We start from the raw sequence: 6,177 nt of genomic DNA, 5'->3' as shown, positions 1-6,177 counted from the left end.
ATGTTTTCTCTAAATCTGAGGAATGCCTTACTCACATCTTTGACTGTTACAAGGAAGACTAAATGATTGAGTAACAGTTGTTTTGCATGCGGTGTTTGCTTTTTTTTGCTGATGTCTGATTAAAAACCACCCACACAGGAGCAGCAAACTGGGATTTTCAGGGCCTACAATTTAAGGGATTTACAGATAAATTCTTCATAGATACATTCATCAGATACACTGTCACAGGGTGAGTAGAGTTGCCATACTCTGACAGGATACTGTGTCTTCAATGAGCTATCAGTACAGAACAAATTGCTTGATTGATAGAGATATACAGTAATTTAGCAGTAGCTTTGTTTCTCCACACTCTTTTCATTAATGTGCATTGTAATCTATGGAAGCCTTTCTTTCTATCTGTAGCCTCAAATTTAATATAAATAGTAATTACTGTTCTGCTTCAGCTGCGGACAGTTGTTAATACTTTGAAATCGCTGTTAAACAGTGCTATATATTTGGTACCTGGTGGAAGTGGAACAATGAAAGTTGGTTTTTGAGGTGATTGTGGTGATGTGGTAGATTAGCTAATGGTTTTTTAGTGTCAACATTTCAACTCTGCAGCTCATTCTAAGTACCTTTTATGATTTTTCTCCTTCTCTTTTCTCTAGGGGTCCTGGTGTTTCTGTTGTTACTTCTGGGATGGGAGGGGTGAAGGAAAAGGTGTTCCCTATTCTTCAATAGCATTGATTTGTATTGCTCAAGTGGTAGCTATTATGTCTGAGGATACCTTTTGCTTGTTTAAGTCAATAAATAAATGACTGTTGCCTGACCTTCTTTGGGAAAAAGTCTCTAGTTGCCTTTTTTAATTAAAACCAAAAAGAAGCCAAGCATATCTACACTCAAAAATTGAAGCTTGATTGCCAAAACTCTCTCTGCTAGCTAGAATAGGAGTTAAGACCTGCATTGATATAAATGTCACACTTTTTTTGATAGGCTTGCTACACCCACAGAAGAGGAAGCTGTTCTCTGCAACATGAACTTAGTTTTGTTAGAAAATTTAAACCAATGCTTTGCTTTTGATGATGGAAGGCAGAGAGCTATAACAGAAACTGCAGACAATGAGAAGGGAAGTCCTTAATGTTACCCAGTGATATATGTTTGGAATTCTGCACACTACTTCTGATTTGCTTTCTGATGGACCCTGTTGAAAGTCTATTAGAAACTATGGTCGTGGGAAATTGAACTGGCTGAACTCTTTCACAGAATTATCAAAGTGCTATTTGTAAGCATTTTTTGAATTTGTTCCTCTGTGTTTGTGTATATATCTTCTGATCATTTTGTGTGGATCACCGAGAGATTAGTTGCTTAAATCCTATCTAGACACTTGAAGCTCTTGAAATGACTCTTTAAACTTAGATTTTAACTTAGGCGTGAACATCAGAAAACTCTTCTCTGGACAGGCTTATTTAAGGAGAGCTCTTTTAATAAATGGCTAAAAGGTGGGCAACAGTTGGGTCCTTAAACTAATTGCACAATATCCTGACCTAGTAATTTTGGCACAAAATTCTTCTATTGTCTCAACTGGATTAGGAGATTCAGCTCAGTGCCAGAATTCCATTGGAAGTGTTTAACAAAAGATCCACTTGGCTAAAGTGCAGTGAAACACACTTGCCTGCTGATTCACTTAACATTTCTGATTTTTAAAAAGTGCTTTGTAAATGTCATGCTTACCTATATTTTTTCTCTATGTGTCAAATTCTCAGAGAAATTTTCAAGGCACTGTATCAAGTTCTAGAACATGTTTTTAAAATTAGAATGGTCACACATTCAGACATATGTAGCAAGAGTCTTCGTGGGCAGGTGGTGATCTGCAGAGCACCTTCAGGAAGTATGTAAGTATTTTAGTTTTGAAGTGGCAGTTGGGAGTGCCAGGTGTCACATCTCTGCCATAAGGAAACTTGTATCATCAGTATTTAATGACTGACTGCTTCACACTTGAACACAAGGTTTGGAGGGATCCCTGAAGGCAGTATTTGTCCTCTGTGGGATGTAACAGATGGGTAATTCAAGGTACGTTAAAAAAATAAAAAGTGAAGGTGTCCAAGTTTCAGCAAAGGACAGGGTTAATGTTTTGCAGTATCTGTGACAGGGCAGAGCCTGGAGCTGTGTGGGTGTGTCCAAGACCCAAATGTTATTCAATACTATCTCATCTCATGGCCTGAATCCGAGGGTTGGGTGAAGGAGCTCTGTCTCCTCCAAGGAGAGGCATGTCCCTTTCTAGTGGTGGACTTAGGGTTCATCCTCACTGTGTAGTTATCTCGGGCTTGGTGAGCATTTTGTGTGTAAATCACCCACTCTGGGTACACTTTTGTCATTAGTGTTGTTGCTGTTACTGCTCATTTTTATCTCATTGCTGTTTCCAGTAAATTGTTCTTATCTCAACCTATAATGTTCATCTTTTGTGCCTCCCAATTTTCAATTCCATCCCTGGTGTGGGAAGGACAAAGGGAACTGAGGAAAGTAAGCAAGTGACATCTGGCTTGGGAGAGTCTCAGTGGGGGCACTGAACTGGGGGGGACCATTCCTAAACCACAAGAGAAGGATAGACACTTTCAGTTTAAAGGAGGCAAATGCATCAGAAACAAGACATAATGAATAATCAAAAAAAAAGTTACTCATGAGTAGTTAAAGATTCTCCTTCTCTCAGCCTTTATATAATTCCCCCTGGTTGTCATTTTCCACTATTTCCCTATCATTGACTGACCTTGGGCTAATTTCATATGTCAGCACAAGGTTACACTTGGTATTTTGTCTGTTCAATGGCAAAGGCAGCTTTTTCTGAACTGCAGATAAGATGCAACCAATTGACAGCAATCCTAATGGAAAATTAACCCTTGTGCTAAACAGCAGTGAAAATTAAGTTGTTTTGGTACATCTTGTTCAACCCTTAAAAGTTTGAGAGTTATTTGGCCTGTTTATAACTGCAAAAAGAAAAAACAGGGAAAGAGGAAAGGGCTAGCAAGAAAATAAGGATCACTTATTAGAATAAATAACATGCAAGTTAAATTTCTAGTGGAATTGGAAAAAGGAATAATTTAGCTCACAATGTCCATTTATATTAAATAAGACAGTAAACTTCTATATATGAATTAAAGCACTAAAAATACAGGAGACTGTCTATAAACAACTGCAGTATAGCAAGAACTCTCACCCTTCCTGGCTCAAGGTTTATCTTTTTTTGTTGGTAGGAAAACATGAAGAATACTTTCACTGTTAGTTAAATTGCTGCATACATAATGGTCAGAAGAGCTATTAGAATGTTTGGTGCCATTATTTTTGGTGAAACAAGAATTCTCTACTCCTGTTCTCTTTAATATACACAATTTTTGCTTTATTTTAAAACTGAACTTACCATAAAGCTATTACTTGCTTAGTATAGCCAAATTGGCTTGCCAAATTGCCAGCAACTGCTTTCTAGAATGTCCAGTTCTGCATTTATTATAGATCAGAATGAAACAGTTATTGGTTTTCCCATAGAAAATGGACAGTATAAGAAATAAACTGTTTTGATACATTATGCCCTTTGTGATGACAGGGACAAACAGTTGTTTGACTAATACAGCAAACTACCCTCACAAGCATCTTCAAAGTGGCTATAAATTATTTCTGGTGAAAATTGACTTAACTAACAGTAGATTTTAACTGTCTCTATTGATACTAATCATAATATGAGTGGAAAATCATATTTGCATACCTGCTAAGATGAGGGTAAAGCTAGTAATTCAAATTCATGCTCAAAAAACCTGATCGTGTGAGGCCATTGTGCTTAGTATTGCATTTATGTTACGGTAGTATAACTTGCAGGAATTGTTCTATCACTGTTTCCATTCTCATTCAGAAATAAATTTCAGACTTGAAGCCCATAAAAACTGAATTTATACTGGACAATTTCAGGTACTAAGCTGTTTGATATGAATCTTCCAATAATGAACAATTTAATGGAGAGCAATATAATTTAAGATGACAATGCAGTGACTGGAAAGAGTGATCTTGTCAAAGTCCTCAGTCTATTTCTAAAATGGCTATAAAATACTGCTGTAGTTCCTTGAAAAATAAAGGTTGTAGAACAAGAACTTTTGCCCCATTGTGAGACAAAGCTGGAAGGCCATTCTAAGCTTTCTTTAGAACACAAATAATAATAATATTAAATCTAATTTCTAAAAACCAAGCCAAACCTCTCCTAGTTTATGATGTCATATATATATGTATATGTCAGGCATATTCTGTAAGAGGTTGGAAGATGTGAACTCTTAACACAAAGGGGTTTATAACTATTGGAAATGAAGCACGTGGTGGATGTCAGGTGCACATAGAATAACTGAGTAGGAAAGGAGTAGCAGTAGTGGAGAATTTTTGTGATTCTGTCCATTATAGATGGCTGTATATTATTTGCAAGAGGGAGGAGTACTGCTCCTGCACTGGAATTATGAGTACTGGAATATTGGTCATCCCAGAATGAGGTTGCAAGGAAGTTCCCTGGTGGTTGAGTGCAGGAGCTGTGTGTGAATTCTCTGCAGTGACTGCACAGCAGCAATGCTTTGTGCAAGACAGTCTTGGTGGGTGGGGGGCAGGGGGCAGAGCCGGGAAGGGCAGGAGGGGGAAGTAGTCTGATCCTGTAATCTGGGTGGGTGGGTGTGGAAAAAGATACCTTGCAACTACAAGAAACGTTTTTCTAGGAATAGGAGAAAGGGAGAAACAGCAAAATTTTTTGCATGTGCAAGCAAGCCTTGAATGTCACTAGATTTATTTTTTCCCCTCAGGTCCTTTATCAACAATCCAGTTACTGAGGGCACAGTGTTTTTGTTTTGTTCCCTCTGGGATACATTCCTGGTAAAGCTTGTAATTGTAGGGGGTTTTTCTTCCTACTTCCTTAAAGGCATTTTTGCACTTAAGTATCTGTTGCGTATTGGTGCCAAATCTCCACCTGCAAGATAACTATTGATTGTGTTGATGAACTTCTGGAGTCTTTTAGGAAGCTTTCCCTTCTTTACCCCCAAGGGAACTAGGTAAGTAAAGGTTTAAATATATGGTTAATCTGAGCATCAAGAGGCTACTGGGGAGTCTGCTATGTACCTCAGTGACAACGGATACCAGACTTTGAGGTGAGATGGAAGGGAGAGAGCCAGGGGAAGGCCAGGTGAGCATAGCACCTCTACTGCTGTTTTGAGACTTCTTTATAGTGGCTGTACACATGATGAGGGTTGCTCGGCCTCAGTAGCCAAGAGGGGAGGTAGGAGCCTTGGATTCACAAGGTGTGTGCCGTGGCAATTCACCAATATGACTGGTGCAGGTTATTCCAATGTGGAATAGCATGGAAAAGGCACACTTCCAAACAGTTGCATAAGGATAGACTTGGTCATTACGTTTTTGGCAGCTGGTTGTCCTATATGACTATGATGAATCAGAAAGTTGACTCTGAAATAGTTATTCAAAAATAGTGAATGTAGATAGTGTTAACAGGAATTAAAGGCAAGAGATGGCTAGTGCTCTGCTATTACACATGCTGTTAGAACTATGGGAAGGGTATGAAACAGATTTTAAATACTATATTTTAAGTGCCAATTACAGTAGCAGTTGAATATAATTGTGAATACATCCCAAAAAAACAGCAAAAAATAAAATTGTATTTCTGAATAGATGTCACCCTCAGTGATGAAACTGCAAGGTTTATTACTTCCACACGGATTATAAGCAACTGATGTTAGAGCACTTGTCTTTGGCTCTTCCAAGCCACTGTCCCACTCACACTTGAATGATCACAGGGGTTCCTAACTTATTTTTTAAATACTGTCTCCTTTAGGTGAAAACAATAATAATGCTCCTCATCTGATGAATGCTTCAGCATTAGCACTGGATTCATCCTTTCATGGTGGGGTGGTGTTTTAGGTTCTAGATCCTACAATGCATTAGGTAATATACAGAAAGAAGCCAGAAGCACAAGTATTGCATTCTTAAAAAATTCAATTACCAATTCAGTTCATCACTTATAACAATAGACTTATTTTATACCAAGCATGGAAAATGCTGGCTATCCCTTTATTCATGAAGCAAATAGACAAAGCATTTGGTATCATTTATCTCTTAACAACAGTGCATCTGGCATGTTCAGCAGATTATATTATTGTTGGACCATAAATA

This window comes from Cyanistes caeruleus, chromosome 2, assembly GCF_971803275.1.
Source record: "Cyanistes caeruleus chromosome 2, bCyaCae1.hap1.1, whole genome shotgun sequence".
In the NCBI taxonomy this organism is placed as follows: domain Eukaryota; kingdom Metazoa; phylum Chordata; class Aves; order Passeriformes; family Paridae; genus Cyanistes; species Cyanistes caeruleus.
Note: the sequence above shows the minus strand (reverse complement) of the source record.